Source organism: Triticum dicoccoides, chromosome 2A (assembly GCF_002162155.2).
Source record: "Triticum dicoccoides isolate Atlit2015 ecotype Zavitan chromosome 2A, WEW_v2.0, whole genome shotgun sequence".
Classification (NCBI taxonomy): Eukaryota; Viridiplantae; Streptophyta; class Magnoliopsida; order Poales; family Poaceae; genus Triticum; species Triticum dicoccoides.
The window spans coordinates 700,234,132-700,243,617 of record NC_041382.1 but is presented as its reverse complement, the minus strand read 5'-3'; positions in this window follow the sequence as shown (position 1 = coordinate 700,243,617).

Sequence of the window (9,486 nt, the reverse complement as noted above, 5' to 3'; positions counted from 1 at the left end):
GCCAGGGGCTAGGGTGCGGCTGCCCTCCCTCCCCCCACTATATATAGGACCCCTAGAGGAGGGGGGGGGGGCGCCGGCCCTAGGAGATTGGATCTCCAAGGGGGGGGGGAGGCGGCTGCCAAGGGGGTGGAGTGCCCCCCAAGCCAAGTGGGGCGCCCCCCACCCCTAGGGTTTCCAACCCTAGACGCAGGGGGAGGCCCATGGGGGGCGCACCAGCCCACTAGGGGATGGTTCCCCTCCCACTTTAGCCCATGGGGCCCTCCAGGATAGGTGGCCCCGACCCGGTGGACCCCCGGGACCCTTCCGGTGGTCCCGGTACAATACCGATTACCCCCGAAACCTTCCCGATGGCCGAAACTTGACTTCCTATATATAAATCTTCACCTCCGGACCATTCCGGAACTCCTCGTGACGTCCGGGATCTCATCCGAGACTCCGAACAACTTTCGGGTTACCGTATACTAATATCTCAACAACCCTAGCGTCACCGAACCTTAAGTATGTAGACCCTACGGGTTAGGGAGACACGCAGACATGACCGAGACGACTCTCCGGTCAATAACCAACAGCGGGATCTGGATACCCATGTTGGCTCCCACATGCTCCTCGATGATCTCATCGGATGAACCACGATGTCGAGGATTCAATCAATCTGTATACAATTCCCTTTGTCAATCGGTACGTTACTTGCCGGAGACTCGATCGTCGGTATCCCAATACCTCGTTCAATCTCGTTACCGGCAAGTCACTTTACTCGTACCGTAATGCATGATCCCGTGATCAACCACTTGGTCACATTGAGCTCATTATGATGATGCATTACCGAGTGGGCCCAAAGATACCTCTCCGTCATACGGAGTGACAAATCCCAGTCTCGATTCGTGCCAACCCAACAGACACTTTCGGAGATACCTATAGTGTACCTTTATAGTCACCCAGTTACGTTGTGACATTTGGCACACTCAAAGCACTCCTACGATATCCGGGAGTTGCACAATCTCATGGTCTAAGGAAATGATACTTGACATTCGGAAAAGCTATAGCAAATGAACTATACGATCTTTGAGCTATGCTTAGGATTGGGTCTTGTCCATCACATCATTCTCCTAATGATGTGATCCCGTTATCAATGGCATCCAATGTCCATAGTCAGGAAACCATGACTATCTTTTGATCAACGAGCTAGTCAACTAGAGGCTCACTAGGGACGTGTTGTGGTCTATGTATTCACACATGTATTACGATTTCCGGATAACACAATTATAGCATGAACAATAGACAATTATCATGAACAAAGAAATATAATAATAACCATTTTATTATTGCCTCTAGGGCATATTTCCAACAGTCTCCCACTTGCACTAGAGTCAATAGTCTAGTTACATTGTGATGAATCGAACACCCATGCAGTTCTGGTGTTGATCATGTTTTGCTCTAGGGAGAGGTTTAGTCAACAGATCTGCCACATTCAGGTCCGTATGTACTTTACAAATATCTATGTCTCCATTTTGAACACTTTCATGAATAGAGTTGAAGCGACGCTTGATATGCCTGGTCTTTCTGTGAAACCCGGGCTCCTTGGCAAGGGCAATAGCTCTAGTGTTGTCACAGAAGAGAGTCATCGGGCCCGACACATTGGGTATGACTCCTAGGTCGGTAATGAACTCTTTCACCCAGATCGCCTCTTGTGCTGCCTCCGAGGCTGCCATGTACTCCGCTTCACATGTAAATCCCGCCACAATGCTTTGCTTGCAACTGCACCAGCATACTGCCCCACCATTCAAAATATACACGTATCCGGTTTGTGACTTAGAGTCATCCAGATCTGTGTCGAAGCTAGCATCGACGTAACCCTTTACGACGAGCTCTTCGTCACCTCCATAAACGAGAAACATATCCTTAGTCCTCTTTAGGTACTTCCGGATATTCTTGACCGCTGTCCAGTGTTCCATGCCGGGATTACTTTGGTACCTTCCTACCCAACTTACGGCAAGGTTTACATCAGGTCTGGTACACATCATAGCATACATGATAGACCCTATGGCCGAGGCATAGGGGACGACACTCATCTTTTCTCTATCTTCTGCCGTGGTCGGGCATTGAGCGTGCTCAATCTCGTACCTTGCAATACAGGGAAGAACCCCTTCTTTGACTGATCCATATTGAACTTCTTCAATATCTTGTCAAGGTACATACTCTGTGAAAGACCAATGAGGCGTCTCGATCTATCTCTATAGATCTTGATGCCTAATATGTAAGCAACTTCTCCAAGATTCTTCATTGAAAAACACTTGTTCAAGTAGCCCTTTATGCTTTCCAAGAATTCTATATCATTTCCCATCAACAGTATGTCATCCACATACAATATGAGAAATGCTACAGAGCTCCCACTCACTTTCTTATAAATGCAGGCTTCTCCATAAGTCTGCGTAAACCCAAACGCTTTGATCATCTCATCAAAATGAATGTTCCAACTCCGAGATGCTTGCACCAGCCCATAAATCGAGCGTTGGAGCTTGCACACCATGTCAGCATTCTTAGGATCGACAAAACCTTCCGGCTGCATCATATACAATTCTTCGTTAAGGAAACCATTAAGGAATGCCGTTTTGACGTCCATTTGCCATATCTCATAATCATAGAATGCGGCAATTGCTAATATGATTCGGACGGACTTCAGCTTCACTACGGGTGAGAAAGTCTCATCGTAGTCAACCCCTTGAACTTGTCGATAACCCTTAGCGACAAGCTGAGCTTTATAGATGGTCACGTTACCATCCGCGTCTGTCTTCTTCTTAAAGATCCATTTATTTTCTATGGCTCGCCGATCATCGGGCAAGTCAGTCAAAGTCCATACTTCGTTTTCATACATGGATCCTATCTCGGATTTCATGGCTTCCAGCCATTTGTCGGAATCTGGGCCCGCCATCGCTTCTTCATAGTTCGAAGGTTCACCGTTGTCTAACAACATGATTTCCAGGACAGGGTTGCCGTACCACTCTGGTGCGGAACGTGTCCTTGTGGACGTACGAAGTTCAGTATCAACTTGATCTGAAGTTTCATGATCATCATCATTAACTTCCTCTCTAGTCAGTGCAGGCACCTCAGGAATAATTTCTTGAGCTGCGCCACTTACCGGTTCAAGAGGTAATACTTCATCGAGTTCTACTTTCCTCCCACTTATTTCTTTCGAGAGAAACTCTTTCTCTAGAAAGGATCCATTCTTGGCAACAAAGATCTTGCCTTCAGATCTGAGGTAGAAGGTATACCCAATAGTTTCTTTAGGGTATCCTATGAAGACGCATTTTTCCGATTTGGGTTCGAGCTTTTCAGGTTGAAGTTTCTTGACATAAGCATCGCATCCCCAAAATTTTAGAAACGACAGCTTAGGCTTCTTCCCAAACCATAATTCATACGGTGTCGTCTCAACGGATTTCGACGGAGCCCTATTTAAAGTGAATGCGGTAGTCTCTAAAGCATAGCCCCAAAATGACAGCGGTAAATCGGTAAGAGACATCATAGATCGCACCATATCCAATAGAGTGCGATTACGATGTTCGGACACACCATTACGCTAAGGTGTTCCAGGCGGCGTGAGTTGTGAAACTATTCCACATTTCCTTAAGTGTGTGCCAAATTCGTGACTCAAGTATTCTCCCCCACGATCTGATCGCAAGAACTTGATTTTCTTGTCACGTTGATTCTCAACCTCACTCTGAAATTCCCTGAACTTTTTAAAGGTCTCAGACTTGTGTTTCATTAAGTAGACATACCCATATCTACTCAAGTCATCAATGAGGGTGAGAACATAACGATAGCCACCGCGAGTCTCAACACTCATTGGACCGCACACATCAGTATGTATGATTTCCAATAAGTTGGTTGCTCGCTCCATTGTTCCTGAGAACGGAGTCTTGGTCATTTTACCCATGAGGCATGGTTCGCACGTGTCAAATGATTCGTAATCAAGAGACTCCAAAAGTCCATCTGCATGGAGCTTCTTCATGCGTTTGACACCTATGTGATCAAGGCGGCAGTGCCACAAGTATGTGGGACTATCATTATCAACCTTACATCTTTTGGTATTCACACTATGAATATGTGTAACATTACGCTCGAGGTTCATTAAAATAAACCATTCACCACTGGAGCATGACCATAAAACATATCTCTCATATAAATAGAACAACCATTATTCTCGGATTTAAATGAGTAGCCATCTCGAATTAAACGAGATCCTGATACAATGTTCATGCTCAAAGCTGGCACTAAATAACAATTATTGAGGTTTAAAACTAATCCCGTAGGTAAATGTAGAGGCAGCATGCCGATGGCGATCACATCGGCCTTGGAACCATTCCCGACGCGCATCGTCACCTCGTCCTTCGCCAGTCTCCGCTTATTCTGCAGCTCCTGCTTTGAGTTACAAATGTGAGCAACCGCACCGGTATCAAATACCTAGGAGCTACTACGAGTACTGGTAAGGTACACATCAATTACATGTATATCACATATACCTTTAGTGTTGCCGGCCTTCTTGTCCGCTAAGTATTTCGGGCAGTTCCGCTTCCAGTGACCACTTCCCTTGCAATAAAAACACTCAGTCTCGGGCTTGGGTCCATTCTTTGGCTTCTTCCCGGCAGCTTGCTTACCGGGCGCGGCAACCCCCTTGCCGTCCTTCTTGAAGTCTTCTTACCCTTGCCTTTCTTGAACTTAGTGGTTTTATTCACCATCAACACTTGATGTTCCTTTTTGATTTCAACCTCTGTTGATTTCAGCATTGAATATACCTCAGGAATGGTCTTTTCCATCCGCTGCATATTGAAGTTCATCACAAAGCTCTTGTAGCTTGGTGGAAGCGACTGAAGGATTCTGTCAATGACCGCGTCATCCGGGAGATTAACTCCCAGCTGAGTCAAGCGGTTATGCAACCCAGACATTTTGAGTATGTGCTCACTGACAGAACTATTTTCCTCCATCTTACAACTGAAGAACTTGTCAGAGACTTCATATCTCTTGACCCGAGCATGAGCTTGGAAAACCATTTTCAGCTCTTCGAACATCTCATATGCTCCGTGTCTCTCAAAACGCTTTTGAAGCCCCGGTTCTAAGCTGTAAAGCATGCCGCACTGAACGAGGGAGTAATCATCAGCACGTGACTGCCAAGCGTTCATAACGTCTTGGTTCTCTGGGATGGGTGCATCACCTAGCGGTGCTTCTAGGACATAATCTTTCTTGGCAGCTATGAGGATGATCCTCAGGTTCCGGACCCAGTCCGTATAGTTGCTGCCATCATCCTTCAGCTTGGTTTTATCTAGGAACGCGTTGAAGTTGAGGGCAACATTAGCGTGGGCCATTTGATCTACAAGACATAGTGTAAAGATTTTAGACTAAGTTCATGATAATTAAGTTCATCTAATCAAATTATTCAATGAACTCCCACTCAGATAGACATCCCTCTAGTTATCTAAGTGAAACATGATCCGAGTTAACTACGCCGTGTCCGATCATCACGTGAGACGGACTAGTCAACATCGGTGAACATCTTCATGTTGATCGTATCTTCTATATGACTCATGCTCGACCTTTCGGTCTTTCGTGTTCCGAGGCCATGTCTGTACATGCTAGGCTCGTCAAGTCAACCTAAGTGTATTGTGTGTGTAAATCTGGCTTACACCTGTTGTATTCGAACGTTAGAATCTATCACACCCGATCATCACGTGGTGCTTCGAAACAACGAACCTTCGCAACGGTGCACAGTTAGGGGGAACACTTTCTTGAAATTATTACGAGGGATCATCTTATTTAAGCTACCGTCGTTCTAAGCAAATAAGATGCAAAACATGATAAACATCACATGCAATCAAATAGTGACATGATATGGCCAATATCATTTGCTCCTTTTGATCTCCATCTTCGGGGCTTCATGATCATCGTTGTCACCGGCATGACACCATGATCTCCATCATCATGATCTCCATCATCGTGTCTTCTTGAAGTTGTATCGTCATCCATTACTTCTACTACTATGGCTAACACTTTAGCAATAAAGTAAAGTAATTACATGACGTTTATGTTGACACGCATGTCATAAATAAATAAAGACAACTCCTATGGCTCCTGCCGGTTGTCATACTCATCGACATGCAAGTCGTGATTCCTATTACAAGAACATGATCAATCTCATACATCACATATATCATTCATCACATCCTTTTGGCCATATCACATCACATGACACATGCTGCAAAAACAAGTTAGACGTCCTCTAATTGTTGTTGCAAGTTTTTTACGTGACTGCTATAGGTTTCTAGCAAGAACGTTTCTTACCTACGCCAAAACCACAACGTGATATGCCAATTTCTATTTACCCTTCATAAGGACCCTTTTCATCGAATCCGATCCGACTAAAGTGGGAGAGACAGACACCCGCTAGCCACCTTATGCAACTAGTGCATGTCAATCGGTGGAACTAGTCTCACGTAAGCGTACGTGTAAGGTCGGTCCGGGACGCTTCATCCCACGATGCCGCCGAATCAAGATAAGACTAGTAACGGCAAGCAAATTGACAATATCCATGCCCACAACTGCTTTGTGTTCTACTCGTGCATAGTAACTACGCATAGACCTAGCTCATGATGCCACTGTTGGTGAACGTAGCAGAATTTTAAAATTTTCTACGCATCACCAAGATCAATCTATGGAGTCATATAGCAACGAGGGAGAGAGGAGTGCATCTACATGCCCTTGTAGATCGCGCGTGGAAGCGTTCAAGAGAACGTGGTTGATGGAGTCGTACTCGTCGTGATCCAAATCACCGATGATGACCTAGCGCCGAACGGACGGCACCTCCGCATTCAACACACGTACGGTTGGGAAGACGTCTCCTCCAACTTGATCTAGCAAGGGGGAAGGAGAGGTTGATGAAGATCCAGCAGCACGACGGCGTGATGGTGGAAGCAACGGTGATCTCGGTAGGGCTTCGCCAAGCTCAGGGAGAGGAAGGAGTGTCACGGGAGGGAGAGGGAGGCGCCAGGGGCTAGGGTGCGGCTGCCCTCCCTCCCCCACTATATATATGACCCCTAGGGGGGGGGCGCCGGCCCTAGGAGATTGGATCTCCAAGGGGGGGGGGGGCGGGGGCCAAGGGGGTGGAGTGCCCCCCAAGCAAAGTGGGGCGCCCCCACCCCTAGGGTTTCCAACCCTAGGCGCAGGGGGAGGCCCATGGGGGGCGCACCAGCCCACCAGGGGCTGGTTCCCCTCCCACTTTAGCCCTTGGGGCCCTCCGGGATAGGTGGCCCCGACCCGATGGACCCCCGGGACCCTTCCGGTGGTCCCGGTACAATACCGATTACCCCCGAAACCTTCCCGATAGCCGAAACTTGACTTCCTATATATAAATCTTCACCTCTGTACCATTCCGGAACTCCCCGTGACGTCCGAGATCTCATCGGGACTCCGGACAACTTTCGGGTTACCGTATACTAATATCTCAACAACCCTAGCGTCACCGAACCTTAAGTGTGTAGACCCTACGGGTTCGGGAGACACGCAGACATGACCGAGACGACTCTCCGATCAATAACCAACAACGGGATCTGAATACCCATGTTGGCTCCCACATGCTCCTCGATGATCTCATCGGATGAACCACGATGTCGAGGATTCAATCAATCCGTATACAATTCCCTTTGTCAATCGGTACGTTACTTGCCCGAGACTCGATCGTCGGTATCCCAATACCTCATTCAATCTCGTTACCAGCAAGTCACTTTACTCGTACCGTAATGCATGATCCCGTGATCAACCACTTGGTCACATTGAGCTGATTATGATGATGCATTACCGAGTGGGCCCAGAGATACCTCTCCGTCATACGGAGTGACAAATCCCAGTCTCGATTCGTGCCAACCCAACAGACACTTTCGGAGATACGTGTAGTGTACCTTTATAGTCACCCAGTTACGTTGTGACGTTTGGCACACCCAAAGCACTCCTATGATATCCGGGAGTTGCACAATCTAATGGTCTAAGGAAATGATACTTGACATTCGGAAAAGCTATAGCAAACGAACTACACGATATTTGAGCTATGCTTAGGATTGGGTCTTGTCCATCACATCATTCTCCTAATGATGTGATCCCGTTATCAATGACATCCAATGTCCATAGTCAGGAAACCATGACTATCTTTTGATCAACGAGCTAGTCAACTAGAGGCTCACTAGGGACGTGTTGTGGTCTATGTATTCACACATATATTACGATTTCCGGATAACACAATTATAGCATGAACAATAGACAATTATCATGAACAAAGAAATATAACAATAACCATTTTATTATTGCCTCTAGGGCATATTTCCTTCCTCGCCAAATAGGTGGCGTATAAAATGAGTCAAAGAGTCAACGCTTTCTAAGTTTTACCAAGAATATATAGAAAAATATGAATATAAGAAAACAAAAACAATATCAATATATCCAACATTAGATATATTTCCATAATATATTATTCAATATTGTAGATGCTGATATTTTCTTCTATATATTTGGTCAAACATATAAATTAACTGACTTTTTAATAGAATATATGCTCCCTGGTGAATAGTAAATTTAAGAAAAGTAATAAAATTTAAAATTATGATTTTTTTTGTAGATGTTCATGTTAGTGTAAGAAGCGTGCTTGCCAATTTTCATGCGAAAGGAGATAGCAGTGTTTCGTCGGTGAAGAAAAAAACAACAAAATTAAGTGCAACATTTGGAGGTACTATTTGTCGTTCAACTTGTTTTCTTGTGCACAGGTCAACATGCTTTAAGCTTTCCCCCCTACAAATTTGCAAAAAATTGACCTTGACAAAATACATTTTTGGTGCGCAGGAGCATATACTCCCTAGAGCCAAGCAATATCCGATTTATATGCCACTTATTTGGGGACAGAGGGAGGAGTTCAACGAAATGAATTGCACATTTGTGACACAATGGTGTGTTGAAGCATCTTTTACTTCCCATGAAACTTTGAATAAGAATTAGCATAAGTAATTACTGCTATATTTTTCAAACACATTTGTGTGACCGGCCAGGACCTGATAGTATGGGTACACTTACCATCCAATGTGGCGAGGATGCTCGGACCAACTACACTCCATGTCAAATTGTTGCCTTTTCTTAGGGCTGAGTTTGCACTTGGTTCTCTCATGTCCATGTAAGTAGAGTCAAAATAGCTTGATACAAGTGATACACGAGACACTTGTAACTAACTCGACTGGGTAAGGTTTAGGCCTTACCCGCTCTACACTTAACACGTCCTAGTACCATATAAGCTTCAATTTTAGAGTGGCCATCATGTCAGAGCAACCTCAACCATTAAGTGTGATTAGAAATGGTTTTGTTTGTGCTAAATATGGTTGTACTTTGGTACAAGTATCTAGTTCAAAATGAAGTTTATTCAACCTTTCATAAAATTGCTCGTGGATAGCAACGCTCACGTTG